The sequence below is a fragment of the Triturus cristatus genome, chromosome 10 (assembly GCF_964204655.1).
Source record: "Triturus cristatus chromosome 10, aTriCri1.1, whole genome shotgun sequence".
In the NCBI taxonomy this organism is placed as follows: domain Eukaryota; kingdom Metazoa; phylum Chordata; class Amphibia; order Caudata; family Salamandridae; genus Triturus; species Triturus cristatus.
In genome coordinates this window covers 520,407,356-520,426,738 of record NC_140593.1, presented here as the reverse complement: position 1 = coordinate 520,426,738, position 19,383 = coordinate 520,407,356, and positions in this window count along the sequence as shown.

The window sequence follows — 19,383 nt, the reverse complement described above, 5'->3', positions numbered from 1 at the left end:
GAGGTTGTGTTGGGGGTAGGACCGGAACGTACTGGGGTGGGGGTAGGACTGGAACGTACTGGGGTGTACATAGACGGTGGTACGACACGTACTGGGGTGGGGGTAGGACTGGAACGTACTGGGGTGTACATTGACGGTGGTACGACACGTACTGGGGTGGGGCTCGAACGTACTGGGGTGTACATAGACGGTGGTACGACACGTACTGGGGTGGGGGTACGACTGGAACGTACTGGGGTGTAGGTACACGGGGGGTATGACACGTACTGGGGTGGGGGTGGGGCTCGAACGTACTGGGGTGTACATAGACGGTGGTACGACACGTACTGGGGTGGGGGTACGACTGGAACGTACTGGGGTGTACATTGACGGTGGTACGACACGTACTGGGGTGGGGGTACACGGGGGTATGACACATACTGGGGTGGGGGTAGGACTGGAACGTACTGGGGTGTAGGTACACGGGGGTATGACACGTACTGGGGTGGGGGTACGACTGGAACATACTGGGGTGTACATTGATGGTGGTACAACACGTACTGGGGTGGGGGTACACGGGGGTACGACACGTACTGGGGTGGGGGTAGGACTGGAACGTACTGGGGTGTACATAGACGGTGGTACGACACGTACTGGGGTGGGGGTAGGACTGGAACGTACTGGGGTGTACATTGACAGTGGTACGACACGTACTGGGGTGGGGGTGGGGCTCGAACGTACTGGGGTGTACATAGACGGTGGTACGACACGTACTGGGGTGGGGGTACGACTGGAACGTACTGGGGTGTAGGTACACGGGGGGTATGACACGTACTGGGGTGGGGGTGGGGCTCGAACGTACTGGGGTGTACATAGACGGTGGTACGACACGTACTGGGGTGGGGGTACACGGGGGTACGACACGTACTGTGGTGGGGGTAGGACTGGAACGTACTGGGGTGTAGGTACACGGGGGTATGACACGTACTGGGGTGGGGGTACGACTGGAACGTACTGGGGTGTAGGTACACGGGGGGTATGACACGTACTGGGGTGGGGGTACGACTGGAACGTACTGGGGTGTACATTGACGGTGGTACGACACGTACTGGGGTGGGGGTACACGGGGGTACGACACGTACTGGGGTGGGGGTAGGACTGGAACGTACTGGGGTGTAGGTACACGGGGGGTATGACACGTACTGGGGTGGGGGTACGACTGGAACGTACTGGGGTGTACATTGACGGTGGTACGACACGTACTGGGGTGGGGGTACACGGGGGTACGACACGTACTGGGGTGGGGGTACGACTGGAACGTACTGGGGTGTAGGTACACGGGGGGTATGACACGTACTGGGGTGGGGGTGGGGCTCGAACGTACTGGGGTGTACATTGACGGTGGTACGACACGTACTGGGGTGGGGGTACACGGGGGTACGACACGTACTGGGGTGGGGGTAGGACTGGAACGTACTGGGGTGTAGGTACACGGGGGTATGACACGTACTGGGGTGGGGGTACGACTGGAACGTACTGGGGTGTACATAGACGGTGGTACGACACGTACTGGGGTGGGGGTAGGACTGGAACGTACTGGGGTGTACATTGACGGTGGTACGACACGTACTGGGGTGGGGGTACACGGGGGTACGACACGTACTGGGGTGGGGGTACGACTGGAACGTACTGGGGTGTACATAGACGGTGGGACGACACATACTGGGGTGTGGGTACACGGGGGTATGACACGTACAGGTGTGGGGGTAGGACTCGGACGTACTGGGGTGTACCTAGACGGGTGGGGGTGTACATACACGGGGGGTACGTGTCGGACGTACGGGGGCTGGGGGAGTGTTGGGCGCGTATGCGGGCACATGTCTCCATGGTTGCTGTAGGAGTTCGGTGCGGACGGTGTTTTTTCCATACGGTTGTGAGTTCGGACGCACGGGATGGATCGTGATTCCTCGGTCGGACTTGACTTTTCACGTTTGTACGGTAAATCGTCCGAGGACGTATCGGACACATTTTCCGACCCGAGGACGTGTGGGGAAATGTTCCCAATGCGGTTCGTATGGACTTTTTACCATGCGAATCGTGATTGCCAGTTCGTACGGCACTTGTACAATTCGTACGGTAAAAAGACCGGATACGAGTCGCACGGGGGAATTTTTTACCGGATCGTGATCGGCACCAAGGTGTGTAGCCCCTTCGCCCACTCAGTCACCTCTTATTACTTCACTCCTTTATTGTTTTTCCTAAGTTCTTCCGTTCTAGGCTTATCATATTAGGAAATCCATTCTTGGTATGTGCCGCATTTAATCGTGCAACAGATTAATTAATTTACACTTGTTCAGATTGGTGAGCAGCCAAAATATCGAAACTAAAATATCTACCTACACAAATATCGAGTTTTAAATATCGAAGGGACAGAATATCGATGTCAAAAATATCTATGGACAGAATATCGTTCCTAAGGTAAGTATTTTAATATCGATGTTAGTAATATCGAAGTTAGTAATATCGACATCAAATATATCGATTTTACTAATATTGATGTTAGTAATATCGATATTTATATTATTGTTATGTATTTTATTATGTATTTAATATGTATGTGTTATATGTTTTTAGTTAAGTGTTCTACTGGTTTTAACATATATGTATACAATTTTTATATGTTAACAATGGTTTTTTAAGTCAATTTTGTGTTTTAGTACCGTAGCGGGTTGTGGGTTTATAGGGGAATAGGGTGGGAAGTAATTTAATTATATGGAATTAATTATACATTTTTAGGAATTATAAATTAATTTTAATTAATTTTTGCGTTTAAGTTCTGTAGCGGGTTGTGAATTTATAGGGGAATAGGGTGGGAAGTAATTTAATTATATGGAATTAATTATACATTTTTAGGAATTATAAATTGATTTTAATAAATTTTTGCGTTTAAGTTCTGTAGCGGGTTGTGGGTTTATAGGGGAATAGGGTGGGAAGTAATTTAATTGTAATTAATTAATAATTTATTTTCATTTATTGGTATTGATAATTATATTATTGTTAATTAAGTATTAATTGGTAATTAATTTTTATTAATTGGCAATTAGTTTTAATTAGTTGATTAATTGATAATTATGTTAAGTGTATTATTTTATTAGTGGAGTGTGTCGTGCGTTTATAGGGGAATAGTGTTGGAAGTAATTGAAATCTAATTAAGTAATTATTAAATTAGTTGTTGGGTATTGATAATTAATTAATTGGACGATAATTATTAATTGGTAAATATTTTAAATTATAATATTTTGGTTATGAAAAATAATTAATTGTTGATTAATCATTAATTGTGAATTAAATATTATGTATTGATATTTCTAATTAATATATTAATAAGTAATTATTAATTGGTAATTAATGTGTAATATTTATTATTTTGGCGTGTGAAAAATATTTAATAGTTCAATATTTTTTAATTGGTAATTAATGTTTCATAATTATTATTTTGCGGTATATCTTTTTTTAAATGGTAAAATATATTTTAATTGGTATTTACTTTTTAATAATTCATATGTTTTTGGTTATGAAAAATATTGTATCGTTTAATATTTATTATTTGGTAATTAATATTTATTAATTATTATTTATTGGTATTTATTATTAATAATGTATTGTTAATTAATTATTCTTTGGTAGTTATGTTTGTAATAATTATTTATTGGTATTTGTAAATAATTTTGAGTTATTTAATAATTAAATCACTAATTATTTTAAATAATTATTTTATTTATAACTATGGTATTTTTAACTTCTACGCTATCCAACACTTTCCCTACTGTTGCACCCTCTGGAGTTGGAATAGTAAATTTTATCCCTACGCTATCCAACACTTTCCGTACTGTTGCATTCTCTGGAGTTGGAATGGTAATTTTTACCCCTACGCTATCCAACACTTTCCCTACTGTTGCACTCTCTGGAGTGGGAATAGTAATTTTTACCCCTACGCTATCCAACACTTTCCCTTCTGTTGCACTCTTTGGAGTTGGAATAGTAATTTTTACCCCTTCGCTATCCAACACTTTCCCTACTGTTGCACTCTGTGGAGTTGGAATAGTAATTTTTACCCCTACACTATCCAACACTTTCCCTACTGTTGCACTCTCTGGAGTGGGAATAGTAATTTTTACCCCTGCGCTATCCAACACTTTCCCTACTGTTGCACTCTCTGGAGTTGGAATAGTAATTTTTACCCTTACGCTATCCAACATTTTCCCTACTGTTGCACTCTCTGGAGTTGGAATAGTAATTTGTACCCCTACGCTATCCAACACTTTCCCTACTGTTGCACTCTCTGGAGTTGGAATAGTAATTTGTACCCCTACGCTATCCAACACTTTCCCTACTGTTGCACTCTCTGGAGTGGGAATAGTAATTTTTTCCCCTTCGCTATCCAACATTTTCCCTACTGTTGCACTCTCTGGAGTTGGAATAGTAATTTTTACCCCTACACTATCCAGCACTTTCCCTACTGTTGCACTCTCTGGAGTGGGAATAGTAATTTTTACCCCTACGCTATCCAACACTTTCCCTACTGTTGCACTCTGTGGAGTTGGAATAGTAATTTTTACCCCTACGCTATCCAACACTTTCCCTACTGTTGCACTCTCTGGAGTAGGAATAGTAATTTTTACCCCTACGCTATCCAACACTTTCCCTACTGTTGCACTCTCTGGAGTGGGAATAGTAATTTTTACCCCTACGCTATCCAACACTTTCCCTACTGTTGCACTCTGTGGAGTTGGAATAGTAATTTTTACGCCTACGCTATCCAACACTTTCCCTACTGTTGCACTCTCTGGAGTTGGAATAGTAATTTTTACCCCTCCGCTAGCCAACAATTTCCCTACTGTTGCACTCTCTGGAGTGGGAATAGTAATTTTTACCCCTACGCTATCCAACACTTTCCCTATTGTTACACTCCCTGGAGTGGAAATAGTAATTTTTAGCTCTACGCTATCCAACATTTTCTTTACTGTTTTTTTTTGGAGCTGGAGTAGTAGTTTTATTGTCGGTGCTATTTAATATTTTTTGTATTATTTTAGCTAATGTAATATATAATTAATTTTAACAATATTCAAATTAAATGTAATTTTTTAAATGTGTTATATATAATTATTTAATTTTTATTCATGTTATTGTTTTATGTGTATGATGTATTTGTAATTTATAATAATTTTTAACAAGTTATATGTTATTAAAATAATTATTAAAATGTATTATTAAGTAAGTATATATAATATATATTATATGTATATGTTTAATTAATGTTTTATTACATTATATATATTAATTATTAATTTTAAACATTATAACATATATTTAATTATGTTTATTTTATTTATAAATATTATTTGGTTTATTTTACATATTTTTTTTTAACTAAAAAATACTTTATATTTTTAATAACGATATTTTTGACATTCTATATTTTATTTTCGATATTTTTGTACTTACCATGTTGTAGAGAGGATCTCGATATTCTTGTTATCGATATTTTTGTGTCGATATTTTTGTAGGTCGATTTTCTGTTCGTCGATATTCTGTCAGACATTCGTTCAGATTTTTACCTAATGAATTAAACCAAGACTGAATAAGCCAAAGATGATGAATCGATGACCAGTGTAGGTGCCCCACTATTATATATTAAAAAAAAGCTCTACCCTACCTGTATAATCCCCACACAGTCAGTGCTTTTTTATGTTTGGCAACATGTGTGAGTAAAAAAAACATAAAATTGGCCTTGTGATTCTCCTAATCATAATCACATCAAATACATTCCAATGGCCCTAGAGATCCAACAATGGACTGCTGTTGTGCCACCCAGTTATTTAAAACAATTGTTTGCACTGAGCATTATTTACAATTTTGCTTTTTTGTTTTTCTGAAAGTAGCTGCTGCTGCTGGTTCAGCCAGACCAACCGACTGGCAGGAGAGAGCAGCCCGTTTGTGGTGGCAGAGGCTTGAGCACATCCAGCAGGAATACTGGTGGCTGGTGGTCCTGGAAGAGGAGGAGGAAGAAATAAACGCACCGCTGCCGAGCCCCAGTACAGCTGGTCCCCCTCAGCATGCAGCCTCCCAGCCATCCCAGCGCCGGCACCAGCCAACTGCTGCCACACCCCACCAAAATGGCAACAGGCCATTGCTGCATTCATCCTGCAGCGGCTAGGCACCATTGAGGGCCAGCTCAGATCGATGGAGCAGAGCATGGACCAGCTCCAGACTGACGTCCATAATGCCTTCTTTTAGCCTTTTTTCACATTTTTTGATTTGGTGGGAGGGATTTGTTGTTTGTTGGGGCTGGGTGGAGAGGGAGGGAGGGGAGTTGTGACTGGGGAGACTTTCTTGGAATTTTGAGTTTTGAGGCTTGGGTCAGTTTCATTTGGGAGAGGGGTGGGCATGTTGTTTGGGTGGAGAGGGTGGTTTCTTTGTAAATAAATAAAGGGGGAAACTATTTTTTCTAACTTAAATTTACGCCTGAAGTAGTTTATTTTTCTTTGCACTGCTGCCTGAAAGTAGTTTTACGCAGCCTGTTTATGTGCTTGTAACTTAGCGTAGCACTTCGTTATAGAGTCTAGGCTTATACTTCTCTAACTAACTTGACCATTATGGGTAATGCTGCCATGATGACCTATATTGTGTCGAAGTTATGAACTATCTAGATAGAAAACTGTAGCAGTTAATTTATGTCTTACTAAGTTAAATTACATCCATACTAGTTGTCTTAACTTAATATACATGCAGCAATAATAGGGAAGGCATCACAACTTCACAAGCGAGGTACCACTTCCAGTTCCACCCAGGTGAGCTCCAACTGCAGGATTGATCTGAATGATTGATTGGTTATCCATCGTAGGCAACTAAATGGAAGTAGAATGACTGAGTAAGTGGACTATATATTTATCAAAGATTTACAAAGAATTGACACCGCCTGAGTACTACGCGATGACACAATGAGAATGCCTGATTGGGCTAAAATAGAAAAAATAGCAGTACTAGTAAGTCTTGGTTGATGTGGAGCTAGCAGCATTATTTGTGAAATCCTAAAGTTATAAAACATGGACTCAAAGTCTGGAGCAGACAAGTTTAGGTTCGGCGTTTACAGCTAGGCAACACAAGGCCTGAATGATGATGATGCTGGTGACTGATATTCTTCATTCTACATCTAAAAAAAAGGATCTTTTTTAATGTGACGGTTGGTAATAAGCTGGTATGGGCTACTGCTTAGAAGAGTCTACAGCATGTTGGTGTTGTTTTCACCACATCCACCCTACCAAGTATGTGATCCATTGATGGTGCAATTTAAGCCACACTTCAATAAATTGCACAGCTCAGGGGAAGAGAGTTAGGGGGTTGATGAATGGATGGGTAATGGGATTTGGGGAAAGGTTTGACGAAGACAAACACTACAACACAAGGCCAACATTCATCTGGGCAATAAGCAGAGCACATCATTCGCCATTAATCTGTTTTTAGAAGGAAACAACTGAACACACAATTCATAATTAATAAAAGTGTGGCAAAGTTAGAGATTAAAACATTGTCATTATTCCACTGAGGACAGTAAGGGGCATGAGTGGACAATTCAGTAACTGGAAGGGGGCACTCTCCCACATCATTTCCTCTTGATAAATCACAATCTGTTGCCAAGGTAGATAATGTTAGTCTATTAAGGTGCCGATCACAATCCGGTAAAAACCGGGTACGAACCGTCGGACGGAGCATATTCTCCGTCCGACGCGTACCCGGTCGTCAAAATATACAAACATGGAATTACGATTCGCACGGGTACACCATTACCGTACGAATCGTAAAAAAGACCGACCGGACAAAAAACACCTACCAATGCGATCCGGGAAAGCGCCGACCTGACGTCGGGACGCACGCAGCCAGCCATTCACGACCCAGGAATCACGATTCGCACCGACGTCACCCCGCACGGTGAATATTTTGCGGCAGCCAAAAACTGCCGGGAAATCAGGACGACGCGAACAAGGACCACCAGTACGCGACGGACAGACGACGACGCGAACAAGGAGGACCAGTACATGACGGACAGACATGGACCCGAACCTACGAGTCATCCCTGCCCTCATAGCAGTCCACCTCCTCTACAGGTTACGACGCAGACGCCGCAGAAGGTCAGAATAACTAAGGGAGGGGGGAAAGTGGGGTGGGGTGGGGGTGGCACTACCAGGGCAGGCCACAAAACAACCACATGAGTGACACACTACACATGGCCTGGACATACCTGACTCCCATGCCCTGGTCACCACGAGGGGGTGGGGGCGTGTCCTGATAATCCAGCGACCGCCACAACGGAAGTCCGTCACCACGCGAACCGGCAACACAACCAGACAGGTACGTCCCGTACCCACGCCTGAAGAGCGTGGGTACGAGTCGGACCACGCCCACACACGTCACCCCAACAATGGCGGGACGGATCGCACCCACGTGGCAAAGGCCTGGGTACGGGCCGCACAAACATCACATAGCGTGGGGACGGATATGTACGGACCCTACCCCCACCCCGTATGCAAGGAGCGTACCCCCCACCCCAACAGTGAAAGTACGACCCGTACCCCCACCCGCGTATGCAAGGAGCGTACCCCCCTGCCCAACAGTGTAAGTACGACCCGTACCCCCACCCACGAATGCATGGAGCGTACCCCCCATGCCAACAGTGTAAGTACGACTCGAACCCCCACCCACGAATGCAAGGAGCGTACCCCCCAGCCCAACAGTGTAAGTACGACCCGTACCCCCACCCACGAATGCAAGGAGCGTACCCCCCACCCCAACAGTGTAAGTACGACCCGTACCCCCACCCGCGAATGCAAGGAGCGTACCCCCCTGCCCAACAGTGTAAGTACGACCCGTACCCACACCCGCGGACGTACGGAGCGTACCCCCAGCCCAACAGTGTAAGTACGACCCGTACCCACACCCGCGGACGTACGGAGCGTACCCCCAGCCCAACAGTGTAAGTACGACCCGTACCCCCACCCGCGGACGTACGGAGCGTACCCCCAGCCCAACAGTGTAAGTACGACCCGTACCCCCACCCGCGGACGTACGGAGCGTACCCCCAGCCCAACAGTGTAAGTACGACCCGTACCCCCACCCGCGGACGTACGGAGCGTACCCCCAGCCCAACAGTGTAAGTACGACCCGTACCCCCACCCGCGGACGTACGGAGCGTACCCCCAGCCCAACAGTGTAAGTACGACCCGTACCCCCACCCGCGGACGTACGGAGCGTACCCCCAGCCCAACAGAGTAAGTACGACCCGTACCCCCACCCGCGGACGTACGGAGCGTACCCCCAGCCCAACAGTGTAAGTACGACCCGTACCCCCACCCGCGGACGTACGGAGCGTACCCCCAGCCCAACAGTGTAAGTACGACCCGTACCCCCACCCGCGGACGTACGGAGCTTACCCCCAGCCCAACAGTGTAAGTACGACCCGTACCCCCACCCGCGAATGCAAGGAGCGTACCCCCCTGCCCAACAGTGTAAGTACGACCCGTACCCCCACCCGCGTATGCATGGAGCGTACCCCCCATGCCAACAGTGTAAGTACGACTCGAACCCCCACCCACGAATGCAAGGAGCGTACCCCCCTGCCCAACAGTGTAAGTACGACCCGTACCCACACCCGCGGACGTACGGAGCGTACCCCCACCACACCAGTGTCAGTAGACTCGTACCCTCACCTCTAATGCAGTGTGCGTAACCCCACCGTGTATGTGCCAAGCGCACATATCCAGAAATCGGAGGTGTGTGTGCAGAGTCCACCCAGCAGTGCCCTGAGACAGGAGTGGTGGGTGTGGAGTCCTCCCAGCAGTGCCCTGAGACAGGAGGGGTGGGTGCCCATCACTCCCAGCAGTGCCCATAGACAGGAGGGGTGTGTGCAGAGTCCTCCCAGCAGTGCCCTGAGACAGGAGGGGTGGGTGCAGAGTCCTCCCAGCAGTGCCCTGAGACAGGAGGGGTGGGTGCCCATCACTCCCAGCAGTGCCCAGAGACAGGAGGGGTGTGTGCAGAGTCCTCCCAGCAGTGCCCAGAGACAGGAGGGGTGTGTGCAGAGTCCTCCCAGCAGTGCCCTGACACAGGAGGGGTGGGTGTGGAGTCCTCCCAGCAGTGCCCTGAGACAGGAGGGGTGGGTGTGGAGTCCTCCCAGCAGTGCCCTGACACAGGAGGGGTGGGTGCAGAGTCCTCCCAGCAGTGCCCTGACACAGGAGGGGTGGGTGCAGAGTCCTCCCAGCAGTGCCCTGACACAGGAGGGGTGGGTGCAGAGTCCTCCCAGCAGTGCCCTGACACAGGAGGGGTGGGTGCAGAGTCCTCCCAGCAGTGCCCAGACACAGGAGGGGTGGGTGTGGAGTCCTCCCAGCAGTGCCCTGAGACAGGAGGGGTGGGTGCAGAGTCCTCCCAGCAGTGCCCTGAGACTGGAGGGGTGTAACACATGTGTGTGAGGCCAGAATTATCCACATGCATACTGGCTACAAGGGAACATGTCCCCATGAACTCATGTCAACAGACTCCACACACAAGTACAGTGATCACCAAGGATGCCACGATTGTCGCAGGTGGAGACATGGCCCTGCATGCATGGCCAAAGTAGAAGGGCTCCGTCACACACACAGCTCATGTAGACACAGCTCTGCGCTAAACATTGGGAACACCCTGCAGGGAAGAAAGCTGGGTACACAGAGGAAGGAATACACCCTTGGACAAGTGCACCATGCAGTAACTGCCTACATGAACAAAGAAAGTTAGCCAACACCTTGTGATGGCACACAGATCACAGGGTCCCACCAATGAGCAGTACACTACTACATATCCCACACACCCAAACCCTTACACACCACCCAAAACCATGTAGCAGCCCCACCAACACCAATACCAGCATAGCAGTAGTGTGATAATGAAAACAAAATTAAGCTTTATTCTGCAGGAGCACAATGTCCGTGGATCGCAGGCAGTTCAATCTTCACAAAGCCCATAGGGCAGTCAATGATTCTCAGCTGGATGGGGGACACAGTGGGATGCGTGTCCCCTACCTTGCCTGCACAGTCAAATGGCATCGTCTTCCACACTGGTGAGGGCATCAGGGGGGGGGGGGAGCAACAGGCACCGCAGGGACATCAGGGCAAAGGGGCGGCGTTGTGGGTGCAGGGATGGAGGAGTCCACCACAGGGGGTGGGTCAGTGCCAAAGGCGGAGGCCAGGATGGCACTACACACCTTTGCAAGGTCATCCAGGGAGTCCCCTGCACCCGAAGGGACCTCAGGCCCCAAGGAGGGGGGGGGTCAGAGGGATGGGTCGCAGCGCCACCGGGGGAGGGTGGAGACAGGGGGGGAGACTCAACCACCCTGACCGGGGACCTCCGTGACCGCTTGCGTGGTGGTGTAACTGTGGGGCTCAGGGACAGAGCGGCCATGAAGGAGTCCTTGGGGGAGATGTGGCCAGGAGAGCTGAGGGGAGGGGATTTGGAGGGAGTGGACTGGGTGGAATGTGGACTCCCACTATGGCTGCGTGTCACACGTTTGCCCCCCGACCCAGTGGGTGTGCCTACCTCACCCTGTGTGTGCGTGTCAGGAGGAGTGCGGTGGACCTTCCCTGCTGGTGTGGTGCCCGTGTCCGTTGATGTGGGTGCATGCCGACGTCTGGGTGTACGTGTGACAGGCATGGGAGTGGGAAGTGTGGATGGGGCAGGGGTAGGTGGGGGGAGGTCGCGCTGCAGGAGACCCACTGCTGCAGTCAGTGTGGAGTCGATGGACCTCAGCAAGTTGCGTTGGTCAGCCTGCGATGAATGAATGCCCTCCAAGAAAGCCTCGATGTTGGTGAGGGTTTTGCCGTGGGCATGGAGGACATTAAGGATCGCAGCCTGACCAACCTGCAGTTGCCGCTGGATGTCCACAGACTCTGCATTGGCGGCAGCAGTGGAGACAGGGGCAGGGGGCGCGGTGCCTGGCAGGAAGGAGACATGCTGTGACCGGGCACGCTGGGAAGGGACACGAGCAAGTGGGAGGCGGCTGGTGGAAACTGAGGGGGCGGTGCGAGGTGTTGTTCCGCTGTCAGCTGCTGGTGCAGCCTCCGCCCACTCGGAGACATCGTCCCCGGACCTGTCAGCTTCGTAGTCTGATGTGCCAGTCGACAGGTCCTCGGCCACACTCTCCTCCGCCTCTGTCCCACTCGATGTGCCAGCCCCGATGTCACGGCTGGCACTGGTGCTCGGTCCCTCCGCCTGGTCTGTGTCCATGTCTCCCTCTGTGTCCCCCGACGATGCTGTGGGCAGGGTGGAGAGACAGAAATTATTCAGACACCTGTACACATCTGTCACATGAGTCCAATCTACATAGGTAACATTGCATGGCCTGAAAAGGAAGACCCCTAACATCTACTGAACAGGGTACCGATGTAGGGCATGCAACACACAGTTGGTTGAGCCACCATGCCACTGAAATACCATGGAGAGCATGAGACAATAGCTAAACACAGGAAAAGGAGTCTGACATAGCACCCAGGTCCTGGGGACAATCCAGCACTGCATCTGCACCACACAGCGTTTGCGAAAATACCGATGACCAGGGACCATATCCATGAACTTGAGACACATGCTGCATAGGTAATGCTGAAAACATGCACAACATGACTCGGTCACTGCACATTGCGTGTGTGTCCAGGCACATCACACACTGCCCAGACCCAGCAAGTGGTAATCAGGATTTAACACATAGGCATTGCCCGCCCCAACAAGACCCTACACGAGGCAAATTGTGGAGACACAGGTGGCACCAACATCTCATGGTCTGGGTGATACACACAGGGGCAGGCAAAAAGCAAGATTGGACGCCAAACAGCCAAGGTGCGCCTGTACAAATAATGAGGTACCAGTGCCCATCCTCAGATGAGTATAACAAGACACACAGGCACTGGCAACTGTGAGTATGAAGAAGGACAATCAGGTCAGGCTGCACAGTGGACACCTGTACAAATTAGCACGTCTATATACATGGTGACAGGGGACAATGGCACAGAGCACAACTTACGCTGTAGACACTGACAGTGGCCACGTTCATGATGACACATACACCACTGAGGAAAAGGTGCCCCAGGGGACAGTAGTGGGCACGCAACTACATGCTACTGAATGGTAATGACAGCAACACACGTCACCATCCCTGCACTATGTGTATCGCACAGTCATGCACATCATGTCACAGGCCACTACATAGGACATGCGCGCTGTAAGGCATGACACATGAGAGACCAACTCCCATGTCTGGAGTCAGCATCAGTGCCAACTGACATGGAACTCACATGCAGTGAACTTGACAGTGCACAGGCAAGGTCCCACAACCTGTTACACACCACCCCCACACATGATGCTACAGACATTGTTCCCGTGGACAAAGCGCCAGCCTACATTACCCTGGGAAGGAGTGACTACACACAGACCAGGGAACACATTGCAAGGAGGGGAAGGGTGGCAGGGGCACAGCGCTATACTGGGCCAAACAGGATCTGCACAGCACCTTTAAACCCTGCCAGTGGATTCATGCTACTGTGCCCTTACAAATGCCGGTGACACACAACAAACACACATGTACCTACCCCCTTCCGGCTGCTGCATCGCCTGTAAGCGCCTCTCCAGGTCTGGAAAGACCACCGGCAGCACACGCCTGTGGAGGTGGCTCAGACGGCGGCGGCCGCGGTTCTTGTGGCTCTCAGGTGAGTCCCCCAGCAGGAGCCGTGCAATCCTCCGCGTCCAGCACCGGATATCCTGCCAGCGTTTCCTCACCTGGGCCAGGCGCCGCCTCCGACCATCCACACCCCTCACGGCACTGACGGCGGTCAGCCAGATCTGCTCCTTGGCAGTGGCGCCTACCTGTGAGGAGGAACAAGTGACACCACATCAATACACCAGCCACATGTCACAGAGAGACATATGGGTACAAATTAGCTGGTAACAACAAGGCATGTCATGCAGCCAACGCATTGCACCTTTGTCATAGGGACATCATCCCCTGGTGAGGGAAAAAGCAGTACGTGCCACAGTGGGTACACAGGTGGAATGATGGCAATGTCACAATCAATGATCTAGGCTCACACTGTGCATCACACCCACCCCTCCTGGCTCAGGGCACTGCTGTGAGGACTCCACACCCACCCCTCCTGTCTCAGGGTACTGCTGGGAGGACTCTGCACCCACCCCTCCTGTCTCAGGGCACTGCTGGGAGGACTCTGCACACACCCCTCCTGTCTCAGGGCACTGCTGTGAGTGATAGGCCCCCACCCCTCCTGTCTCAGGGCACTGCTGTGAGGACTCCACACCCACCCCTCCTGTCTCAGGGCACTGCTGTGAGGACTCCACACCCACCCCTCCTGTCTCAGGGCACTGCTGTGAGGACTCCACACCCACCCCTCCTGTCTCAGGGCACTGCTGTGAGGACTCTGCACACACCCCTCCTGTCTCAGGGCACTGCTGGGAGGACTCTGCACACACCCCTCCTGTCTCAGGGCACTGCTGTGAGTGATAGGCCCCCACCCCTCCTGTCTCAGGGCACTGCTGTGAGGACTCCACACCCACCCCTCCTGTCTCAGGGCACTGCTGTGAGGACTCCACACCCACCCCTCCTGTCTCAGGGCACTGCTGTGAGGACTCCACACCCACCCCTCCTGTCTCTGGGCACTGCTGGGAGGACTCTGCACACACCCCTCCTGTCTCAGGGCACTGCTGGGAGGACTCTGCACCCACCCCTCCTGTCTCAGGGCACTGCTGGGAGGACTCTGCACACACCCCTCGTGTCTCAGGGCACTGCTGTGAGTGATAGGCCCCCACCCCTCCTGTCTCAGGGCACTGCTGGGAGACATCAGGCACCCCCCCCCTGGGACCCCCCCGACAGTACATGGCATGTGTGTTACACCTGGACGCAATGGCAGAAGTCACAGTCACCACATAGGGACAGTCTGTGGCAGTGGCCTATGCACTCACCTGATAACCTGGTCGCCCATACAGCATGGAGTACTGTGGGAGGATCACATCCAGCAGAGCCATGTTCTCCTCCAGGGTGAATGGCTGTGTCCTCTCCACAGCCCTTGACATGGTTCCAGGGAATCAGTAGCAGCAGCTGGGTCGACGAATGCAAAGATGTGCAGGCAAGTGCTCCCTCATGGGACCTGGCTGCCTTATATGTGCCCTTCTGCCCAGTCTCATGCACAGGAGTACAGAGAGATTGGTCACTCACATTTGCATCCTATGTTTCCACCAATCCCTTCAAACCTAGCAGTCTGTGGGTTCTCTATCGGTTTCATTCTCCTGCATGATGTCAGCCCCACAAACACATTGCAACAAAGTAGACAAATCCCAACTGACTTCTGCTGTGCACCTTCCAGAACAATTTCCAATTTTGAACTTGGTCTCCATGACAACCAGCATGCATGTAGGCCTTAATACTTGTCCCCCATGTAATTTGGAGCATCACACACAGGTACGGTGCGTGTGGGGGCCCTAGGGCACCCCAAATGCATGGCAACGGCCCGTACATGCATGCCTACGCTCTCCATCACTTTTGGTCTGCACGCGTATGCGTACTCGTAGTGGTACGGACCGAACACTCGCATCTACGCTCACTATCACTACGGGTACGCATACGCGTGCAGACCCATAGTGATAGTGAGCGTAGATGCGAGTGTACGGTCCGTACCACTACGGGTACGCATACGCGTGCAGACCCATAGTGATAGTGAGCGTAGATGCGAGTGTACGGTCCGTACCACTACGGGTACGCATACGCGTGCAGACCCATAGTGGTACGGACCGTACACTCGCATCTACGCTCACTATCACTATGGGTCTGCACGCGTATGCGTACCCGTAGTGGTACGGACCGTACACTTGCATCTACGCTCACTATCACTATGGGTCTGCACGCGTATGCGTACCCGTAGTGGTACGGACCGTACACTCGCATCTACGCTCGCCATCACGATGGGTACACATACGGCAGCACTCCCACAGTGATTTGGGAACATGCACAGGCCCTCTCAGCAGCAGTACGGCGGATTTTACACATCACTGTGGTGATAGGCGACACACATGTCGGAATAGGGCGGACATACTTGTCCATGGATGGACATACTTTTCCAGGAATGGACACCAAGGCATCGTCTGTGCATTACCACATGTGTTGGGCACAGGTGTCACAGGCTGTGATGTGGAACATGCCTCCTGAGTGGAGAAGGCACCAGATGTATGATGAGATGTGTACATGTGTACTGTGTGAGGGTGCAATGTGTGCCAGGCATGCCCTTGACTCCTTTGACATGTGTGCATGTGGGACTGCGCACTTGGGGTGAGCGTCACTGGCATGGCACGGACACCAACACACGGAAGTGTCCCATGATGCCCGGTACAGGGGTCATGACACATGACTCATCACTACCCACAGTGCACAATGTGACTATGCCATATATGTGTCCGGGATTTACATCGGGTTGATGTTGTTGCACCCTCAAAAGCTGCAGCCGTTGCAGCAACCAACATGTGGCTGTGTGTAGATTGTCATTGCACACTGTTCCCAACACCATGCCACATGTGTTACCGGATGTGAGGTGCACATGTATGCAAGGGACACGGAGTAGCGTGACAAGGCCATGTCAGCAAACTCACAAGGAATGTGTGGGGAGTCATGACATGTGCACCTTCATGGCAAGGTGTGTGGGCTGGACTAGTGTAATGTCATGTGACCTGTGGCTCAAGTGTTCCGCTGCCAGTCTCTGCAATCAGCATCACACTTCTGCTGATGTGTGGGTGTATGTCACTCCTGTCTTGCGTCGGGCAGTGCACTTGCACTGGGACACAGCTATTCCCATGGCGTGGCATGGGGAGGTTCTCAATCACCGTGTGTAGCTGGGTCTTGGAAGGAGTGTCACCTTGCATCCATACGTGTCCTGGGCATGTAGCACATGCCTGACTCCCTATGTGGCATGTGTGTATTGGCAGATTTACATGTGCTCAGTAGACATGAGTTGTTCTCGTAGTGCACTCACTCTTCCTTGTCACTTCCAAATTACTGCAGAGCGCCTCCTGTTGCCCGAAGAATTCCAGACTTGGCCACCATGCAGGAGAATGACAGGATCCGGCTCTACCGCTTCACCCAACCGTTGATTCTGGAGCTGACGGCGAGACTGGCACCACACCTGCAACCGCAGCACAGGTATCCTACGGCACTGACACCCCAGCTGAAGGTAATGGCTGCCCTACATTTCCTTGCCACGGGTACCTTCCAATATACCATAGCTCATGTTGGTGGCATGTCCCAGAGCATGTTCAGCGGTGTGCTGCATGATTTCTTGGAGGCCATGTTGATTCACCTGGATGACTTCATCAAGTTCCCAACCCCTGAACAGATGACTGAGGTCAAGCGTGGTTTCTATGCCCTGGGAGGGATGCCCCATGTCATTGGGTCCATAGATGGGACACATGTAGGTTTGGTACCACCACACGCACGGGAGGTGGCGTACCGCAATCGGAAGCACTACCACTCCATCAATGCCCTTGTGGTGTGTCTGTCCAACATGGTGATTTCACATGTCTGTGCTCGTTTTCCAGGATCAGCACACGATGCCTACATCATGAGGCGTAGCGGGATGCCTGATATGATGATGCAGCTGCGCAACGAACGTGCATGTGTTGTTGGTGGGTACAGTCTGTCTGTCCTGTATTCTGTTTGGCCGAGCAGCACTACCGCTTCGCCAGTTCTAACGATATCCATGTGCTTTCCATTTAGGGGACGCTGGCTATCCCAACATGCCTTGGCTGCTGACACCTCTCCGCAACCCCATCACGCCGGCCCAGCTCCGCTACAACACCGCCCATGGCCGGACAAGGCGAGTGATAGAGAGGACGTTTGGCATGCTGAAGAGCCGATTCCGGTGCCTCCACAAGACCGGCGGCGCACTCCCATATGCCCCGGCGAAGGTCTGCAAGATCTTCATGGTCTGCTGCATGCTGCACAACATGGCAGTTGAAAGAGCTGTGCCCCTCATCCTGGATCAAGATGACGAGGACCATCCACCCGTGGAGGACGAAGGGCTTGGCAATGGGGCTAGTGATGTGGAGGATGTGGAGCCGCAAGAGGACATCCGGACTCGGCTCATACGCAACTTCTTTGCTTAGTGGTGAGTACCAGGGTCTGAGTGTGCACGCATTGGTCCCCGTGTGGCATGCGTTGTGATGTGTGTCTCCACCTGCATGTATGGCACGTGGGTCAGAGGTGTGTGTGGGTGTGTCACTGGAGTGATGGTGGCAGTGATGGTAGTATTTCCCCAGGCATAATTGTGACCTAGCATGTTGTCATACATACATGTGTCGAGTAAATGCACATGCAAGTGGCTGTGCTTCTTGTGGCTGACTTCTTGTGTGTCTCTCTTCCCCAGGTACCTGCGCATGCCGTTTGCTGGTTGCATTGTTGTGGCACTGCTATTCCTCATGGACATGGCATCGTGGGCTGACTCAGCGTTACAGGCACGGACACGTTTGGAAGTCTCCATGGGGTAAGGGATGCATCTGGGGTGTATTGGGTGTGGCAGTTGTTCACGATGTGTGCACACTGCCCCGGTCGGGGTTTGGGTCCTCTGCAGACATGTGGCATCCCCATGGGACACGACATGCAGCTGGGTACACCTGAATAGATGGGCTGCCTGGTTGTCAGTCATCAGTGATGGGATGGTGGATTGTGATGAAGGCATCAATGTGTGTGACACTGCCCTCGGACACATACGGTTAACATTGTCTTGACATGGCGTGGGACTTCCACATCAGCGGATGTATGGTGTATGGCAGGCTCTCCGTGAGCAGCTGTGGGTATTTAGCTATTATCCGACACTTGTGTGCCAGTTCCATGGCTATCACGCATTTGTGCTGCAGAAGGGGGGTGCCAGTGTTGGAGCCACATGTTACTCCACATGATGTGTTCATGTGTACTTCAAGTTGCCTCTGCAATCCCAAACACATGACTATTAAAGGTGTCCCTATGCCTCCAAGGTGCCTCTTCTCAGTCAATGCTGGTGTGTTGGCACGGTGCATCCTGCATGTCTGGCATGGTATTCCCTGATTGTGGCTATGTGTCAATGTGTCGAGTGGCAAGATGCAAGCTGTGTGTGTGTGCTGAGACTGTGTAATGGGCATGATGTCCATGACTGTGTGGGTATTGTGACATGTGCCATCCCCATGCATCCAACGTTGTCCATGACCCCATTCTCTGCATCCACCGGACTCAAGCTTGCAGGACATGGTTCTGCCACCTGTCTACACGTACCTGGGTGCCCCCCAGGACACGGGCCAGGATCC